Below are 21,681 nucleotides of genomic sequence, written 5' to 3'. Positions count from 1 at the left end.
ATATGGGGAACTGCGGAACAAGGTGCTACATATGTTCCTGCTGAATTATACTGGGTCAGATTGGGGTCAGATGAAAGTATTACAGAAAGGAAGGGAGGGACAATCACAAATGAAGAGTGGGGATAAACTCAGTGTTTTCCTGCAATTCCAATTTCTCTGACCAAATTACGTGGGATCCAACTGGATGTGAGCTCCAATAAAGCAGCTACTTTAATTAGGAGAACTCCCAGGCTGTCTGAAATAATACCGTGTTCTGGGCAGACGATCAGGAAAGACAGAAGAGCTGGCATTGTCTGAATACAGCCCTGAGATAGGCATGAAAAAAGGAAAATAACCCTTCAAATATACCACAGACACTGGGGATGGGGAGCGGGGAAAAGAGTTTTCTCCTTTTCCCCCTTCCCAGAATCAGTGGCATTTCAGATTTGGAACAGGGGGTGGAAAACCCCTTCTTGTCAATTCACATTACATGTCTGCAACAGCACAGCAAGTAACAGGAGTAAAAGAAAAATAAGGTGTATCTTGTTAGTTACATAAAATATCCACCTTAGGCAGGCCAGGTAGCAATATCTATGAGTACAACTGCCTGACACTTTCATTACATGGCCCTGTTCTCTGTTATTAGTAACTTTGCCAGACTTAAACCATTTGGGCTGAAATTCCCCTTGCTGACTCTCTGTCTTAGGCTGAGGTTGCCTACAATGTTTCCACACTTGTGCATTTATACCTAAATTGGAATGGCTGATTCTGTCCTCGAGTAAGAAAAAGCAACCTATAAAATAATTGCTTCAACAACTTCATAGCCCCAGAAAGGATAAATAACATTAAAATAATTACTGTGACATCTTTCCTGTCAGAAGAGGAGGAAAACTCGCTATGTGCAAGGCAGATGCTACTGAAAACATTCTCTGATGCTAATGCAAAACTGCTTACCTCCAGCCAATGTCAGCAATATACATGAGTAATGTTCTAACCCCACTTCATTTTAATTTACTAATATTCTGACACACAATCATTTTTTCTCCCATTGAAATTAATGTGACTTTTCCATTAAAATGATGGAGTCTTAGAGATACTTGTTTGTATGTTTCTATAGAACTGTGTCCTCCATGACATCTCTTAAGGCACCATGAATTACAACCCACTTGTGCTATTTACTATCTGAAAGCCTAGTTTTTAGCCCTGACACTGATGAGAAGTTAATTATTATTTTTTCTTTTTTGGTATTTTTTGCTTAATAATTTGAAATTATAATTATTACAGGTTTAGAATAAAACATGAAATTACCCCTGGTAACACCGAGACCAGAATCAACACAGGAGTGAAGCCACACTGAACCACATGACAGTTATCTTCATGAGTGGGCCAACTGACTCTGCAATTAACTAACGCTGCCATGGTATCGGGTAGGACTAAGGAACAGAACAGTAACACTGATTCTGGAAGGTGCAACTGGAAGCCAGTTGTGGGTGAATGCTGCACTGGAATTTGGTGTCTCTGTCAGTAAACAACAGGTTTATAAATATTAATAACAATTTGCAACACCTGAAAGTAAGGAAAAAGGCTGCACATTACAGGAAGAATAATGAAGTAAGAGAGCTGCCACTTTGTAGGGCAGCATCTATCCAGGGTTACACGGCACGTCATGGGAGAGCCAAGGCACTGCAACCCTTAACTCCCTGCCCATCTAGATTTCCATGTTATTCTAAGGGAAGTGAGAACCTCCCTGTCACCTGGGGCCATTCCATGCCTCATCCTGGGCTGCTTCCACTTGGACTCACTCACTGAAGTCAAGCAGACTGAAAAAGAAAGACTCCGGCAATGTCATCAGCTGCTGCAGCCCCCACCACCTGTTTGTTTCTACAAAAGAAGCAGACACCATTAGCCCCTGGAAGGAGGCATGGGGGATGAAGTGGGTGCAGAGAGGCTGAAGGAGCACGAGGAAGAGGAGTCAGATGCCACAAGTTCCTTTCTCTTATTTAGGGAGACTCTACTGGCCCCTTTCCTGTTTCTGTAACGCTAAGCATTCTCCACTATCGCTTTTGCTGTTGCCATTGGCGTGGGGGACACTGATGCCAACATCATCAGGCCACCACTGAACAAGTAAGGCCAGACAGAGAACAGACAGCAAAATAATGATTCTCCCTTCCTTCCCCATTGCTCAGTGCCTGGGGTGTCTTTCCACCAACAGCCCCTGTGAACCGAGGAGCAGAACCAGCCGGCAGCTCTTGTTACCTATTTTAAAGACACTTCTTTGAGCATTTTAGACAGCAGCTGGCTGGAAGATTACCAGAGGAAGGAATGAGTCTTTATATCACCAGGGACCAGTCTTGGATTCATGCCCCCTTCTTTCCCTTCCCTGGTTTATATCTTCAACAAAAGGAATGGGAGAAATCCAAACATGAAATATTCTTGCTTCACCTCAGGGGAAAAAAACACAACCCAAAACAAACCAAACCAAATAATGAGACCTGAAAACTACACAATTTTGAGCTGAATAACTTACAAATGTGCCCATCTGAAAACACTTGCAGACATCTCTGTAGTGAAATAAGCCGCATGTTAATATCATCCTTGAGACAGCACGAACAGAATGCTTAAAAAACTCAGTAACCAGGAAGGAGGGCAAATGTCTGGAAGAGAAATTTCTCCATTCCTGTACCTGGATACATTATGCTATAAAATAATTCAGTACTTTCAGAGAGAGAAGGAAGTCTGCAGTGATGTCCCGGATCCCGGTCCGAATCCAGACTGGTACTTTCTGAGTTCTTGGGAGCAGAGACCTCATTTGGCGAGCGTGTCTCAGCTGCAGCACGGTGCCAATTCTCTGCCCGGCTTGTGGCAGACGCTGCTGATAACCGTCCCCAAAATGCACAGGGTGGTGGAGAGTGAGACAGACCAAAACATCCTGCCCCCAGCCCCACTGTCTGGAAGTAGGAGATGGAGGCCAAGAGACCAAGTCTCATATTCACAGACTTCAAAGGTCTCTCCAAACCAGTTTGTAGAACTGAAGCCAACGTGTGGGTACATAACAAGTATTTTAAAGCCCATTTCTTGCTTTGAAGAAGCATTCCCTACCTGAGAGCTATCACTGATGCCAGGGTTGCTATGGTAAGTGGTTTTCATTTCTTAGACTGAACATAAAATCTCTTGGGTATGGCTATTCCCTGGGCAGAGTGGCTTTTGGGCACCTATAAATTTATGCTCTGGCCTGTTTATGTAACGTTTCCAGAATAAAACACTTCACATGAGATAACATAAAGCTGACAACAGCGGCTTTATACCTGCCAGCTTCTCAGCACACTTGTAGCAAATATTTGCTTCGAGAGAGGGAATTTATCCATCTCAGTGCAACCCAGCCGGGCAGCCTTGTCCGGAGCCATCACCACTGAGTACACATGAGAGTGTTTTACTGAACAATTGGAGAAATTCCTTTGTCTCCCTCATACATTTGCTGTATAAGCAGATAAAAGACAGAGCAGAATGTTCCTACTTCAATTGTTTTTAAATAATGATGGTAAGAGTCGGTGCCAATGTCATTTGCCTCTTGACTCTGTATTAGTTCAGTGCGCCAGTGTAACCTTCCCCAACATCTACTGCAGCTAAGGTGATTATAGAAAGATTATTCTATGCCAGATTTAATGCTACAGCTCAGCAATAGCAATGCAGCAAAGGAGCTTCGTGCCAGGTTTTCAAACCCTGCAGTCTCTCACTGGGACTTTCCAAGGGATATAAATGGAGCCTGTATGTCTTTGGAGGACACAAGGGGGAATTCGATATACTACATCCTACTGACAGAATGGGTCCTACCCTGTGTACCAGGTTCAGCTGCAGTACACTCCAAAGCTGTCTTTGCTACTCTGGAATAAGAAGAGATCTGGTATTTGCAAAAACAAGCACTGGGACATGTTATTTTTGCCTTTCACTTAATGTACAAAAGATGTTCACTTACAGCTTTCTCTTATATTGCAGTCTCAGGCTACTCATCACCAGCAGCAAAGTGTCCCTGTGACATGGCAAACCATAAAACACAACACAGGCATAAATCATGATGAATTCACAGTCCCTCTTAGGTACAACACTGCTGATAGGTAGTACTTTTATGTCAGTATTTTGTACTTGTACCGCATATTCATATGAGATGAGATAGCTTGTACCATATTCCTTAAGGGGATACCATGGTACAGAGGAGTGGAGTGACCACCCTCTGGCAGGTGAGAAGGAGAATCCACGCCTTACATTTCCTTTCTTTCAATGTTAACGATTTCACTAAACCTTGAGTTCAGGCAAGTCCCACATATGATTCTGAATGCAATACATAGTGTAAGGGATCTTTGCTAAAATTGAAGCTATGTTGGGTTTTACAACCCCGGCCATTATGCTGCTTATTCCATTAAAAACCATTAGAGTCCTGCAACTGCAAAAGTAAATGACTTCGTTCTCTATCTGGCACATTGAGTTCACCAAGGAAAGTACCCGGAGGACGGGCCTCAACCTGCAGCTTCCAGAGGTAATTTGGACTCGGTGACTAAAGCAATAACATGAAGCAATTTTTCATTGTATTGTAGCAGTATCCCATTTGTATGAGCAGGTCCTACAGAATGGAAAATTATGATTTATTCTCATTTTAGTAGGAAAATTCCCTCTTCTCATCAAGCCTTTTATAACGCTGTAAGAGACCTTCTGGAGATAAAGCTGTGCTAACAGCGCCTGGTAGAAGTCCTTCAGAGGAAAGAAATGAGTTCCAGTGGCTTTTTGATTGAATTCTTACAGACAGAAATGAAACATAATACAGTTCCCTGATGCCTTGGTGTCGTAGTGATGGCTTTACTAGTTATTAGATGGATATTCATGTCAGAAACATTTCTGCAGGTCTACTCTATGCAACTCATTTTACCTCTCCACCACTCCCACATAAAATGTGAGAGAACCAGCCTAGATTATTCAAGGATCTTTGTTTTAAAATATGGGATCTTACAGCATTTCAGTTAGTGAGCTAGCTCATAAATTCAGTATTTTAGGTGGCAGCCCCTGGCAGAGAACCACCACCCCATTAACTCACACTGGGCAAGAAACTGTCAGTTTGGTGAATCATGAGAATTACTAATTCTATTATAATGTGTGAGTGTATGAGAAAGGTAATTCAGTGGGAGTTTGAGTTTAATCTTTATGGCGTCCTTCAGAAGATTATGATCCTTGCTGCTTTTCCCTGTTGTCCGCCCAATTTCCAGAGCGGCTGTTAAAGAGTTTCAACAGCAGCAGTTAATAAAGACAAGCAAAGTATAAACCTTTGTGAAACTCATTCCTGTTTTGCTGCTCCCCTGATTTCTGGCATTACCATTGAACCATCATGTAAAACTGATAGTGTCTAAGCTAAGGGAACATGCAAACTCCTCCACTTTCCCCACTTAGTGTGCGTTTACCGACACAACACAATGCACAGATCCCACATGTGCTTTAATACCCGTGAGCCACATTCACTGTGGTCTTGTACAAAAGCAGACACTCACGTTTGGAGGTAGGTCAGGAAAACTGGGTGATCACCCAAAAAGAGAATGGACTGACATGAGCCCATGGTTGTGCTTGAGTCAGCGTACATCCAGGAGGTGAGGTCTTGCTTGAACGTGAGCCCTTTGTATTATTTACAGATCAAATTAGTCATGACTGCATTTGATTTATTATTAAGGCCTCCTTTGAATTTTAAATTAGAAGCTATTTTTAGCCTAATACAGATAATCACAAAAATTGTGACTAATTAGAGACCAACTATTAACTATGAACTGAAATTCTCACAGTCCAGTAGATAAAAGAAGTCAAACAAACCACCCTTAGAACAAATTCAAGGGCAGAGCAAACAGTCGTACCTGAACACTGTGCACAGAGCTAACTTCTGTTATAATACGTAATTTTGCACTCAGTTACTTGGTGAGAGATGTGGCAGTAACTTCTATTCAACCTCAGTTGTTCTGAGATGTACAAATGTATGTGAAAGACCCAAGAAATTTTGCCATGCCACCATTGCACATAAAATGTATGAATCCTCACCCAGATCAAATACATTTACACTGTTAAGGAGATACTAAATGAAGGCAGACAGATTTGATGTATTAATCTACCCAAAATAATACGTATTAGATAATTCCGTATTATCACATTTAATGGGAAAATGCATGAGTCCAAAGTGTTGGTAATTTCAGGTCTATAATTTAAAAGTACCTGGTTTAATTCAATGTAAAGGAAGAGATAAAAGGCAAATTTGTTCTTTCCTTCACTAATGAAATAGTACTTCAAGGTGCAATAAAGACAAGATTTGGCTACACTCTTACTGCAGTCTGTGTCTGGAAATGGCATACACTGCTCTTGATTCATAACATCTTGCATGTGTTTAGGCACTAAAGAAGAAGTTGATGTCCCCAGTATTTGTGACACAAGTTTATCCATTTTTGCATTAGCAGATGTAAATTGCTGGAGGCAACTATTAAGCACAAGTAAACATGTGTTGCCTTCTAAACGCTGTCACTGCTGTAACAGACCAATGGTATGTTTATAAATATGGCCAAGGGGCTTTCTGTGAATTATTTTAATTCATTTCCAAAGTACTGCTCACAGATGTCCTGTCTCGCTTCCTACATGGTCCCTGAGCCTTTTGTCTTTAGAGAGCCCAGTGGAGCAGAGAGTTATCCTTGCTTTGTATTCCTGTTAACTCCCCCTCAGCTCATTTGCAAGACTCTTAACTACCCTTTTATTTCCCCCTCCTGACAAACCAGAAGATGAGCAGAATAACCTGGGATTGAGCTATACAACATGTCTGCATTGTGCAAGGGAGCACTGCGAAAACAGTTTTAGGGAATATGTGCTTGTGTTTAATAGCTGCCACAAGCAGTTCTGCCCAACATACGGTACTATGTTAAGGCACTACTCAGGTCCAAAAGACCAGGGCTAATTTGCCCCATTACCCTTGCATTGCCATTTTGCTCCTGCTTTTGGAGCTGGCTTGCAGCACCTCCATAGGCTTGCTCAGACAGCATGCAGAATTACCTGCTTGAGGTCACACCAGAAATAAATGGCAGCAGCAGGAATGGAGCCCAGATGTCTTTAAGGTCAGCCCTGGCTCAAAGACACTAGGCTCTCTCCTTGCCAAGCGCAACAACCCTCCTTTTCTAGCACACAGACAAGTGTTGGAGAAGCTGCACAACTTGTAACACATGTAGAGAAAAACAGCACACGCAAAGCTAAACCACAAGAGTACCACGTACCAACAGACCGTCTGGTCCATGACAATGGAAAATCTGTCCCTTTGCCTCCATCACCATGATGGACCTGTACAAGGTTCTACACCTGGGTCGGAGCAATCCCAGGCACAGCTACAGGCTGGGCAAAGAAGAGATTCAGAGCAGCCCTGCGGAGAAGGGCTTGGGGGTGATGGTCAATGAGAAAATGAACATGAGCCCGCTTCAGTGTGCGCTCACAGCCCAGAAAGCCAACCGTATCCTGGGCTGCATCAAAAGGAGCGTGACCAGCAGGTCAAAGGAGGTGATCCTGCCCCTCTACTCTGCTCTTGTGAGACCTTACCTGGAGCATTGTGTGCAGTTCTGGTGTCCTCAACATAAAAAGGACATGGAACTGCTGGAACAAGTCCAGAGGAGGCCACGAGGATGATCAGGGGACTGGAGCACCTCCCATATGAAGACAGGCTGAGGAAGTTGGGGCTGTTCAGCCTGGAGAAGAGAAGGCTGCGTGGGGACCTCATAGCAGCCTTCCAGTACCTGAAGGGGGCCTATAGGGATGCTGGGGATGGACTCTTCGTCAGGGACTGTAGTGACAGGACAAGGGGTAATGGGTTAAAACTTAAACAGGGGAAGTTTAGATTGGATATAAGGAGGAAATTCTTTCCTGTTAGGGTGGTGAGGCACTGGAATGGGTTGCCCAGGGAGGTTGTGAGTGCTCCATCCCTGGCAGTGTTCAAGGCCAGGCTGGATGCAGCCTTGGGTGGGATGGTTTAGTGAGAGGTGTCCCTGTCCATGGCAGGGGGGTTGGAACTGGATGATCTGGATGTCCTTTCCAACCCAAACTATTCTATGATTCTATGACTCTAATTACACCTGTATTAAACAGTTGAGAACTCACACAGCCTTGAAGAGTAAATGAAGTTTTTACCTGGCTACAGACTGCCACATTTGCTCCTGGAAGGGCCCCGAGAGGCAGCCCTAGCTTGGGATGGCACAGTGATAAATCCCAAGCTTCCCCAGCCACTGCTGAGTCTCCATTGGAGATCCTTTGCACTCGCACTTCTGTGGCCGGCAGCAGGATCTGACTCGTGATACATGAACTAGTAACACTTAATGACTAGAAGGAGAAATTCCGTTATCCACAGCAACTAAAATAACACTGTGCAGCTTGTCATACCCAGTCCAATTTGTTCCGCAGCTTTTCAAGACACCAGGGAAATACTCCATCCTCTAGTTCAGCAAGCTTCATCTACAGTATATATTGCTTCCTAAAGAGTTGCTACAGTGCTGGAGATAGTAAAAAAGAATAGAGGTTTAAAACAAAACTACAAGCTTTCCACCAACTTCTGTTACTGAATTTAAATCTAAAGCTATATGCTCTTTGAGACAATTGCCGGTCTCTTCTGTTTTCTTTACTTGCTTTAGTACATTTCTGCACTGATTTATACTTGCCTTTGACTCCACTTGTTTAGGTATAAGTGATGGGAAAAGTGGTCTAAATTTCACTGCTTTAAACATTTCTTGAACCTATAGATAACACAAGCAGGCTGACTTTGTAAGTTATTGTCATCTTTGTTTCCCCCAAATTGCAGTAGTTGAAACCATTATGGTTTTTTTCCATGCACAAACAAAATTCATATCCTTTCAACTTAAATTATTTTTAGATGGTGAGATGCACAAGTAAGTGCAGTGACAAAGCACAGTGGGTTTCTCTCAATACATTTGGAGCAAAACCAAGATGGAGCTGTTTCCAGCACACAGTGGACTCCCTGAAAATTGCACTCACAGTACACAGCAGATGTAATAAATTTCCATGCCTCTAGCCAGAACATCCAAGCTCTGTTTCTTTGCCCCAAACCAGCAGAGGAGGAGGGAGGGATTTCGGATAAAAGGTTCTTTTTGGGGCTGTTTTTCTTCAATTCATTGCCACTGACAAAGAATTCTTCCTGATTTTGTAAAAACTCTTTGTGGGAAGTTTGTCTGGCATCTGCTCGCACAGGGGGGAAGCAGGGGCAACTACCCCATTCCCCACCAACACCCTCAGGGCTCTTGTGAGCAGAACCGGGACTTTCTGCAGGCATCAGTGGAGATAACAGAGCGCTTTGAAGGGAGATTACAACAGCAAGAATGAACTGGATGAGCAGTTGGGAAGAGATGAGCAGAGGAACCACCAAATTTTTCTCTTGGGTATTTTGTTTCATAAATCTGCAGACAAGGCAACAACTTCTCCATTTTGGAAATCAAATCTCAACTTGATTCTCCTTGCCAATAACAAAACAAAAGAGGCTATATCCGGCTGCCCACACAGCATGCTACACGGCCCGCAGTTACACCATCTCTTCTTGGTACTAGTACTGAAGAAGGAAAAACAAGAGCACAGAAGAAATGCTTTTGATGATGTGTGAGTCCCAAAAGGATCCAGACTATGCTAATTTAAGATCTCAGTGCTAATAAGGCACAACTATTACTGCGGGTACTTATACACCAGAAGAAAGGGATCATTCAGGGGAAAGAACTCAACAGCTGCTTCCCTGGAGGGTCTTAACTTTTTCAGATCATGTTAAGGAAAGGCAAAACCAATAAACACACTTGTTAGAAGAAGTAAGAAGCTATGGCCCTGCTGAAGCCACTCCTGCCCCAGGTTGTTTAAAGATGGACCCAAGGGAAGGCCTATGGACTCAGACTGCAGAAATACAGTGAGGTTCTTAGGAAGCAGAGAGCGTCTGTGCCTGACCTTCCCTGGAGAGCTCTCATGTATGTGGGGCAGGCCCCATGGCAGATGCTGACCCCTTTTCTCTAATGGCAGTTTTGTTTCTCACCTGTGAAGTCATCTAAACAAGTAAATCACATCTGGGCACTCCCTGCTGTGACCGCACATACGGGTTTTGAGAGCTCGCACTGTCCTTGATGGGAAAGCTGGGGAGCAGGTCTTTGCCCTGTATCATTCACACCTTACTTGAGAGAGCCTGTCCTTTATTAATAGAAAGCATTACAGCTTCTTGCAGTGACGGTCCTGTGATAAGTATTTCAAACCCACTTGCTTTGCTCATTGTTATTTCAACTGTGTGGAAACATGAAAAGAACAACCAAAAACCAAAGCTTTCTACTCTATCACAGAGCCCAGTGCTGGCTGCAAACCTGCCTGCCCTCCAGGATGGACTCCTCAAGCAATGCACATCAGAAGGCAGCAAACATCCTCTGAACATGCCACTTGGCACCACTGCTCATCGCTTCCTAATCCTCCTGGAACAGCATTTTCCAGACAACTCCCACCATACACAGAGGATTCTCCGTGTGTTTGCAAAATGAAGTCATATTCAAATTTGGTTTGATGTCTCCTGCAAGGATCCTTTATCATCAAAACCTGGCAGAAGAAAAAGACAGTTGTTTCTGACCAAATGGTTTCCCTCCCCTTCAGGTAAATTCTTACACTGGGAGATATTTGCATCCTAGAGCTTATTTTTCTTATCTACTGAACTAACTCCATGCAAAAATTCCAGCCCAGCGGGGTTAGATAGAGGATAAAATAGATAATATAGCGAAATATAAAATAGATATATATAATGATAGAGGATGAAGTGTCAGCTTTCTCCTCTACCCAAACTGTGCTGAAGGCAGACAAGTTTACAGCAACTCTGTCCTCTGCACCTCTCCAAGTTCCTCCCTCATCTGTGTCAGGAAGCAGCTCCAAGTCAGAGCTGATTTAACTTACTCTGCTGTGGCAAAACTGCAGGAACTATTGCAGCAGCCGGAGCTGCAGAGCTCAAACCATAACTGCTGTTACACACCTTTATCACTGGTCTTTCCACGCACTGACGTTATTTCATGGTGGGCACATCTGCTGCATTTATGGACTCATTCTACAACTGTGGAGAAGGCACTACCTTGTATTCCTGAACAGGAACTACTAAGGGAAGGGGTGAAAGCCTCCTGGTTCATGCCAAGAACTGCGAGGATCTCACTGCTAGTAATGGCAAAATGCATGGCCTCAAACGAGAAGGGCCTTGCACAGAAATGAATGGCTCCTGGAAAACCTGACCTCCGAGTCAGCTTGCAGCAGCAGTGAAGGGAACTTCGCTTTGCAGTTTTTGCTATGGAGTCCAGCCTAGTAGCAAAGAGTAAGATGAGATAAATATACAAGTCCCCAGTTCCCACAAATGAAGTTTCCCTAGCCAGCTAACTGATGTATGGACATCTGATGGCTACCTTTAATCCCATACACAAGGAACTGACTTTCTGGAGGCTGCAAGTTCCCCACTTTCACACAGAAGAGTTGCATCACAAGCAGAAAGAACAAACATGATTAACATGTCAGTAACATCATGAGGAAAGCACGACTCCTGCTACAGATTCATGCTATGTGCCTCTCCTTCCCACCTACAACCTGGCGACTGGAATTTGCCCGTGTCCTGCTGCCAGTGTTGACTGCAAAGTCCTCAAGGTAGGAACTGCTTTTTAGGTGGTGCTTGTATCGCACTGTGCTCTAGGATGTTCCAGCCTCTGTGAGGTCTGTGGCCTCAGCTGCACCGCGAGTGATAACACATCTCCTCCAAGGATGACCTTGTCTCCTATTCCCTGATCTCCTCCTTATCTCAGCAGCCACTCTTACAGTAACATTTGTGCAGGGTGTTGAGGTCCTTGCTTGAAGTGTTGTAGGAATTCTTTAATTACTTCCAAGCCCAGCTATTTGCAATTCAGAAGCTCACGTTACAACATTAAAAGGCTTTGACAAAGTAACGTGGAGTTTCTGGAGTAGGCTCCAGCAACAGTTTCTCTTTTTTATCTTCTATTTCAAGGAGCAGTGACAGCAAAAGTTAAACGCTGTTTTTATTTAGTGCTGTTTGATTGAAAGATTAAGAGCTGAATTTCTAATTTGAAGAGCAAGTCTCAATGGAGATGAAATATTTGTATCTATTAAGGACAAGGTGCCCCTGAAATTGCAATCTGCTGCTCTTCAGAAGTTTTAAATTTCAGGAAATTACAGCTTTCTACCTTCTCCACAAAAAAAAATCTGTGTAGTTTTATGATAGCAAAAGTGCCTTAAGCAGAATATACATGTATTTCAAATAAGAAAGGTAACCCATTTAGCCTTCAAACAAGGCGTCTCCTCCAGCCACCAGCTGGCTCACAATAAAGCAGCTGTTGATCCTATTTCATGGCCACCTCCCTTTGTAGCATGCAAATCCTTTTACACGCAGCTGTATTTCCTATTCTCAAGCCAAATCCTTCCCAGTTCCAGATCATCCCAGTTCTGCTGTGCAGCAAGTGGAATGTGGGGATAACTACAAGACAGACATTTGGAAACTATATTAAATCCCCCAGACATCATCTGCATGAGGAAGCATCTTCTCATCATCCTGCAACATCCTCATGCCAAAGGACATCCTTTCCTCCTGTGCCAGGGGGTACAGAACAAACAGACTCTCCTCCTGATCCCTGCATAAGCCAAGTATGTCTACATGGCCCTAGGAATGCTACTGTAGTGGTAATGAAGATGTGGGGAACAAAACATTTTACATTCAGGCTATAAGGGGGGCACACCCAGATGCACATGAGCCTGCTTTAATCTAACCAGTCTGCATAAAAACGAAGCAGCATGGATTTCAGCATGGACTGATGTCCATCATTACCTCAGCTCTTACACAGACTCAGAAAACTCACAGTGTACTTTGAGTTGCCATAAACTCAGTTTTTGACCTAAAATAGCTCAGCCATGCCTACAAGAGCTGTGTTCCCTACTCCGGTTGTCACACAGCCATAGCCTGAGCCACCCCATCTACAGGAACTTGTGCAGAGAGCAGACAGCCTTGGCTGGGTACAGGGTGGTGGTGTTGAGATTGCAGTAATGGAGATGTCCCTGGCCCCCTTGTGAAAGGTGGTTTTATCTTAAAGGCTGCAATTACAGCTCAATGCAATTGATCATCACCATGACAGACCCTGGGACATGAAGCTGTCAAACTCCTCATTCATCACCCAAACAAAGCACTAGTGATCTACAAGCAGACCTCTCCTCCCCCAGCAGATTAATTCAGATCATTATAGAAGAGCTGTACCCAGTCTGCTGGCTGTGATTAACTGATGGAACCACCAGAGGTTTCAAGAACATAAGTCAGGCTGGAGAGAAGAGGAAATGAGAGACAACAACAAAACCCCAGACATTTTGAATGGGGAAAAATGTTTCAGCCTTACAACACAAGCATTTCTGTCTGGAAAGCACTGTGGTTACTTATACAAAATACTGTGTTAAGTTCTGTATAAAGCAACTGCCCCAAGGCAGAGCAGCCTGAATCCTAGACTGGATAAAGGTGGTGTTGTCACCCTTGCTTTACAGATGCAAAATACAGTCACGGAGAGAAGAGGTGACTTCTACAAAGCACACACGACTAACACATGAACTGAATTTGAGCTCAGATGGTGTATAGGAATGTTTTAGCTGAAAGCCGTCCCTTTCCTCTCAGTGAATTTCCTGACTGCATACATCTAAATTCCTGTGGCTTTTGCTGCACGCACAGATTTGGATTCCTTCTGTTTCTACAAAATTATGTAGGCTGCCCACTTAGAATAAAAACTACCAAGGCTGTTGGAGTTATTTCTCTGTCTTTCCATTTCCTTAAAGGAAACTGACTCCAGGCATCAAATACAAAGGCAGCTCTTGTGGGAACTTTCAAAGTTGCTTTTATGTCCTCTCATCTCTGTACTAAAGTCACAGGCTGAATTACTGCTGCACAGGAGGATGGCCAGAATGCGAATCCAGGGAGTGAGTAGGCGTTTTTGGGACCAGCTACAGGCTCTTTCCCTGTATAGAGCAGGCAGGATGCTCCTGGCCCTCAGCTGAAAGACTAACTCAAAACTCTGCTTGCTGTACCTGTGGGAGCTGGTTTGTGGGGTATTCGGGTACACCTGGCAGGCAGACACCATGGCACGGTTGAATACCAGTGCCCTGATAACACATCTTGGGAATCATGCACCTGCAGTAACCACTTGCTCTCTAGAAGCAGGAGATGAGTAGTATCTTAAGAGGAAAATGAGTTAAATGAATATTGGTATCCTTTTCTTTCTGAGTACAAGGAAAGAGCAGCTCCATCCTTGTATGGACTCACCAATGCTGGATTACATGGCTGGGGAGTCTGGCCTGCTTTGAGGGACTCCATTATGCATCTGCAGGCATCACAGGTCCACTGGAGCAGGAAGTTTATAGTACACATTCTTGATGCTAAGTAAAACCATAACAACATTTGGCATCCTGCCTCTAGCAGAACTTAAAATGAAGCTTCCTAAACCGATGCTTCAGAGGGCAGCAAAATAAACAAACCCCTTAGTAATGTGTCTGCCCAACCGTACAGTGCTTTACATGAAGAAAACCATCTTTCCTGAGCCCAATAGGAAATCATTTTGTGCCCTGAAGCATGAGATCTGTTTACCCCTAACTTAACATGCACAATGCTAGTTTTGTCTTTTTGCAATGAAATTATCCATTCTTTTTACAAATCTGGCTCTTCAGATGCCCCTGAAGAAGCTTATGGCATAGCTTGGAGAAATAAACCACTGGGATGAAACTGTGAGGGAAATTACGGTTATTTCTCCTAAACTATCTCAACAGTTCTACTGGCAGAAGTTCACACACATATCCAGGTGAACACCTCCCTGAGCAGTATTTTGCTGTTAACAGCGGCATACTAAAGTGTTGGCTAAATAACAAGATAAGCTTTGTATTTAATTCCCCTTGAAATGCAGCACTGAAAGTACAAATAAGAAAGAAAACTGGGCACTGGTCTATGTTTAACACTGGAGAAGCTGGCTTTTTTCTTCTTGTGTCAAAACAGTATTAAATCTGGAGGCTGATGTTGCGAATACCATAGACACAACAGACAGACGCTGTTCCTCAGTGCATGGGGGTCACACCACTGAGGACCATATCACAGGATGGTTTAGATACCCAACAGTGCAATTCCATTGCACATTTTAAAGACCTATAGCTTTATAGAGGAGACACAGCTTCTGCAGGGTAGTGAAGGACTTTCACATCAAGATTCTGGTACCAAGTCGTTTCCAGAAATGTGGATTTACAGCAAAGATTAATTTGTTCTAGCAGCCACACGGTGTTTAGGCATCCCCTGAGTTCCCCACGCACAGATTCAATCAAATCTCAGATGCTCATTTTTATCTCATGGGAGGCGAAAGGGTAGACAAAGCTGCTCGCAAAGGTTAAAGATCTTTCTGAAGGCTCTCCAGTGAGAGCAGAAAACATTACTCCAGAGAGAATGAGTACTGCTAATGCACAGCTGATACACTTGTAAATATTGACGAGAACAATATTTGCTGAAGGGCATACCAAATACATTTCATATTCACATCCAAATAACAACGCAGGAGAGTAAATAGCATGAGCATAGTAGCACAGCTAATTTTTTTCCTTTCTTGTACCTGTTCACGTGCTGTGGTTGTGCATCTCCATTACATCCCTGGTATTCAGTCTTGCAAGAACTTGTTGTAGTTCCCAAGGGCATTATTTCCATAACAAATCCTGACTGCACTGTAGCAAGACACAGAAAGAAAAGGGAAAAAAACATTCATGGGTTGAGGCAATGCAGAGATAGTGCGGATTCATAAAGGCTACTGCCAGCCTGGGGAGGTTAAACCCTCAGGCTCCTCTTTACAGTTCATAAAGAAAGCCAGGCCCCTCCCAGATGGTAAGTCTGAGCAGATAAATTAAGCTCTTTGTCACAGTAGCCTCTGAGGTGCAGGATCCTGTCTTCATTAACTATAATGGGAGCCTAAGTACATCAGCTGCAGCGAACAGGGGTCTCACAGCACCTATTTCAAGCTGACACCAAGATATGATCCAGAGCATGCAAAGTTGGGAGGCTGGGTCCTACATTAGCTGTGGCCTTCAGGCCACTTCAGACAGTGATTCAGGACACCCGAATTGGGGTATTTTCATGCCTGGTATAAGCCAACCCCAATGATTCTTACTCTTTTATTTATTTATTTTAAATGGCTTTTCACCTGGGGTGGCTCCTGGCTTAAATTGCCCACACAAGCATCCAAGTGCCAACCCTGGCACAAGGGAGGGGGAGGCAACAGCTGAGTAGCAGCTTGTGTTTAAATTACCCCAAAGCGATTATGAAACTGCAGTCTCAGGTACTGGAAGTCAGACGGTATCAATACCCTGCTTTTTTATTGCCATCATCATTTGGATCACTGTAGCTTTAACCAGTCTCCACCAGTCACCCTTTGCTGTATCTCACTTCTTGCCAGTACTCAAGAAAAGGAATTTTAGAGAAAAACAACCAATATCAAAGTTTCATGACTGCTATAGGAGAAATTCTATAATAGAGGCTCAAGGCAGGATACAAAACCTGCATAGGAAGCGAACATCTCCACTGCAGAGCCCCTGTGCTAGGAAAGCCAGATAAAGGCAGGGAGAAGAATACCTTATCCTCTGCTCAACAAAAAGCAAACCAAGGGCTTACCTTCCTTTCCACGTGAGATTTACAAATCCCACCCAACCAGAAACAAACAAAACACCCCCTCATGCAAGCATTACTGCTAGAAGTGCTTGCATGTTTATCCCAATACAAACAAGCCAGATCACAGCTAAGCTATCGCAGCCAACCAACCCAAACCACAGCGCGGCTGGTCACAGGCAGCTCAAAGGAGGACATAAAGGCAATTTTCAGGGAATCAGTTGTCTAATTGAGTCAAGGTTGTAGTATTATGTAAATAGAGAAGAGATCGGAAAAGGAGAAAGCCCTAAACATGTTAACATTCACTCATGCAAATATTGACAGCAAATCCAATAGGATTACTCTCCTGAGAAATGTTAAGTGTACACCTAAGTCTCCGTGGAATTTGGGTTTAGGTTTGTTGAATAAATAGCTTTCTGAGAATTATTCATTTTGTTATACATTGCACCATCTGTAGGAATACTGATACGGTAATTTGAATATTACAGAAATACTGATTTTATACAATATTCAGCTGGTCTCCTAATGCAAGTGAGGGATAAAACAGATACTCATAAAACGAATTCAGGAAATATAACAAACTCAGTGACATTATAGCAAACATGATTCGTTTCCTCACAGTAATCAGGTTTATTAAAAACAAAGGCTGGTTAATACTTTATATTTGCAAGCACCTTTTCCCACTAATGCCCTAAAGCATGCAAGCCTACATGCTGACAACATCCTAAGTGCAATGCCTCCTCCTGAGAGCCCCAGCTGCAGAGCTCTCAGCCGATACCAGCTCCACGCCACACATCAGCAGCAGCACTGTCAATCCCTGCACAGGGCACAAAACAAACCCATTAAATTCCATCTAAATCCTGCGGCTGACATCCGTGCTGATTCAGAAATCACACGCTGAAGCTTCCCATTTGCTGTACTGCAAGGCCTGGACTCTCAACGGCAGAGGCTGGTGAGTGGGAAGCGGAGGGAAACAATTCCTCTAAACCAGCATTTCTCAGCGGAGAAACCCATCCATGTGCCAGGGTCCGACACAACTTCCAGGCTCCATCCTGGCTCTCTCCAGGTTAAGGGGAAGCCCCATGCACAGGACTCAGAGCGCCGTGGGCAGCCAACAGAACGGTTTGGAAATGAAGCACCACTAGAGGACAGTGGAAGCTAAGAAATGCCTGGCATTGGGAACAACTGGGGGTCTGGAGGGATCCGCTCCAGGGAATTCTGTCAATCAATAACTGCCACACATGTTTCAAAGCATCGTGACTTCAGTGTGCTGCGAGTGGAACTGACGGGAGGAGATCCTCCGGGGGAGAGTGCCAAGTGTTGCTAAGGTGAAGTTATGCTAAATGGTGCGGAGATTAATCAAGATTCCCCACCAAGGAACTGCCCCCCCAGCCTCTGGGTGAGCAGGAGCGGCAGCGGTGGCAGTCCGATGGCTGGAACATGCTGAAATGTAATTGTTATGACTCAGGAAGAAATTAATCAGCTTGCAAAAGAGGTGACAGCTGTTTCTCTGATTCCATTTACATCTAATTTGTAGTGTTTGCCTAATATTTTCAGTGCATTTCCAACGACAGCTAAGAATACCTTTGCGTTTCAGTGACTGATGAGTAGAAGGTTTAATTTTATGTGACTAATGCTAAACATTTCTTGCTAAACAGCAGTGATGCAGGTAGGGAAAAAAGAAAGAAAAAATAATGAAAATTGAAAATCTCAGTTCTGGATTGCAGAAGATGCTGCATAAACTCACACTGGATGTATCTGCACGAAAACCTTGTAAAGGCTCTGTAAAAGATGACAGAACCATAGAAGATGTAAAAGATGTTGTCACAGATCTAAATACAAGCATGTCAGTTAACCATGATCCTGAAGAAAGTACTTATCCGGATAAACACATAAGGTATTTAACTAGTCAGTGTAGGAGTGTGGTTAACCTTAGTTCCGTCATATACACATCTTTAAGTGACATCCCTTGGATGGCAATATGACACACCCCCTCTCCTTCAGGGTACTTCCAGCTTGAGACATCTCATGGTTTTAGCCCAAGTTTTGTGCTATCTCTAATGTGATTTCTGTTTCTGGTTATGTTTCTCCCATTTATTTAGGACTCGCTTGCTGCTTCCAAGGCAAATTATGTGTAAAAATACATCACAGCAGCCATAGCACCTTTCACATTTAAGTGTCCCAGATCACTTTACAACCATGAGAAGAGCTCCAGCGTCACTATAAAATGGCTGCATTTAAATTTACAGCTGTAATCTCTCTGTCCAGGGTGGGAATGATCTTTACAGCACAGAAACATTGCAGTGAGTGGCCCACAGCTCTTTAAGGAGTCAGTGGCAGAGCTGAGGAGGGATGGCAGTGTCCTGCCCTTTGATGCTCCGCTCCCTGGTGGAGGTAAATGCCACAATATCCTTGTGGATCGTTCTTAATAACATTTCTCCAGAGCTATTAATACTTTACTGGCTATTTATAGGTCATCATTCCTGCTCCCCCCCTATTGTTCTCCGATATGAAACAAAATTAAAACACCCTATCATGTGGTTTTGCATTTCAGTTAAGTGCAATGGAACGGATTCTCAGGGGCTGGACCGGGATGTGCTGGCACAGTCTTTTTTGAACAGAAGCAGGACAGATCCCAGTTTGCTACTGTGAAAAATACAGTGCCTACTCTGCACAGAAGGAACCAGATACCTGTTTAGACCTGCAGTAGCATCACCTGGGAAATACCCTTGGAAAGGGCATCATGTGGAGTAGGATTTCTATATTTTCTCTGCAGAAAGGATTGGATTTTGAGAACTCTTTGAGGACCTCTATTCACTGCAGGGTCATAAAACCATCAATTCTATATGCTGCTAATAACCCTTCTACTTCAAGCAGTGGAAGAAGTGGAATACACAACGTTCAGTGCCTCAGAGCTGGGTATGTTGGTCTGAAAAATCTAAACTTAAAGGAAATATCTGAAATTTGGCACTCCGTGGTCATGAAACATATTCAAGGGACTATTTCAAGTGTCTCCCCAAGAGAAGGTATGCCTCTGTCTCTCTGATAAGTCTTCTCAGTTCACTCCTGAAGCAGTGAAATGCTTAGCAGTAGTGACTTTGTGACTTAACGGAGAATAATGCTCTGGGGGAAAAAAAAGAAACTAATGGAAGGAGAAAGAAATGCAATGCAAATGCATTGTAACTCCAGTGTATTATCATTAGTCAAAATTCCCAAGGTAACCTCTATTGCCACACAGATGTAATAGTTTTCAATTTCAGTAGGTCTAGCAAGGACTGTAAAACTTCAGATGAGCACCAGGGAGCTTGGCTGGATGCATCACATTGTAGCAGACCCTTAGTACCTGAATATCTGTGACCCTTCCAGCATGTGTATCGATTGGTATTATGCAGCAGGGAGAACTGAATGGTGATCATTCCCCCCCCCCCCCCCCATTTTTTTCCTTGCTAAATAATTCCTCAGCAAATCCAAATGGTACAAAGGAGCCTGATGAGAAGAATGCCCTGGCTCTAAGTGTGGATGTCGGACGAAATATCCTCCGCATCTGCGAAACTGCAAATGAAGTAGATGTTCGCCATCATTGCCCACTTCCAAAATGCGAGCATTTCTTCCTCACTAACCTCATGCTGCAAGCAGCAATTGTGCATCACCTTCTCCTCTCCTAATAGCGTGTAATAAGTTGAATTTCATCTTGCTGATGAATCTTATTTCAGCTGTTTGGCATGAGAGAGCAATTCTTTGTTCCAAAGTGAATGGAGACATCTGGCTGTGGCACGGTGACTAAAATGAGCTGCGTTTGGCAAGCGTCTCTCCTGTTTCACCTTAATTTGCTGACACTAGATTCAGCAACACTTGCAGACTCAGAACAGGCAAGCAGGCTGCAGAGGTCACCCTTTAACACCTGCCCTATTTTGCCTTAGACAACTTTATCTCCCATGGTGTAAAATGCCTCAGGTATTCCTTATGTCACTTGGATGCTGCCAATGCTGTATGACCCGCTAAGCAAAGGCACTAAACCTGTGAGCACACGGAAGATGTTCCCATTACTTATGCTAGCTCCACTGAGTACAGCATTCCTGTTAGCCACACAAGCACTGAGTTCAGCTCTTTCTTGACCACTTTTCCCAACTATGCCCTTACAGAGAGAGGTGTGAGACTGTTTTGTTTCATTAGCATCTTGCACAGTTTGCAGCAGTGGTGCAAGTTACAGCAGAAGCTAAAGGACTGAGAATCAGACCTGTAATCTAGGGTCACTGGTGAGAGACTGCTGCTGTTTCATCCCCCTTGTAATAGCTTTCTTCCTTCACGATGAGTTATTGCACTCCTATTTTTGGCTGTGCTCCATTTGGAAAGTTGGCACAGAAATATTGGTTGGCAGACACAGACCTGTCCTGGCAGTCTCCTGTTTTGGGGGTTGCTTGCTTTTAACTAATTCATTATATTGCTGTACTGCAATGTGTATCACTTGTTTTCCCCTCCAGCACAGAGTGTTTATTAGACAACTACTCTCAGGAAACTTCCCCAAGACAAACACAACCCTCAGCCTCCTCGGAAAGGCTGGCAGTCCTTATTACCAAGCACTAGAAAACAACGGCAGCTCACGTACATTAACAGATACAATTATTAATAATATAGTTATTAGTGAAGATTTGCATTAACACCAGTGCCTTCACCTGGATTCACCCCTGAAGTAACAGGAGCTCATTACAGAGAGATTTGTCAGATGAAGCCTGGATTTTGCTGGCTTTTCTCTCTAACTTCTCTAATGTGACTATTCTCAATGACCCTAATATATGACAGTCATTTTAATGCTGGTAACTACCCTTTCGACTGGAGAAGTTAATGAATGCCAAAGACACTTTAAGACACCACCAGCCAGCCCTGATTCTGGAGCCATGAAACTGTTCATGTTCTTTAAAAGCCAATTCCAGCAATTTCCTTTTGGTGCACTGTTCAGCAGAGAGATCTGGTGCAGTCCCGCCGGC

General features: G+C 43.7%; 1 long non-coding RNA gene across 2 annotated transcripts in view; it reads right to left on the bottom strand.

The window, feature by feature from the left end:
• LOC136021578 (uncharacterized) overlaps positions 1-21,681 on the bottom strand; it is a 465,479-nt gene that overhangs the window by 9,692 nt on the left and 434,106 nt on the right. Inside the window, exon 4 of one of the 2 annotated variants that reach the window (XR_010615832.1) lies at positions 15,654-15,762. This is a non-coding gene — a long non-coding RNA (uncharacterized LOC136021578). Of the gene's footprint in view, positions 1-15,523; positions 15,763-21,681 lie in introns of those variants that run through there. The other variant, XR_010615831.1, reaches the window with a different exon arrangement.

This window comes from Lathamus discolor, chromosome 13 (assembly GCF_037157495.1).
Source record: "Lathamus discolor isolate bLatDis1 chromosome 13, bLatDis1.hap1, whole genome shotgun sequence".
Taxonomy (NCBI): Eukaryota; Metazoa; Chordata; class Aves; order Psittaciformes; family Psittacidae; genus Lathamus; species Lathamus discolor.
The sequence above is the reverse complement of the archived record's forward strand: the minus strand, read 5'-3'. Positions and strand labels throughout refer to the sequence as shown.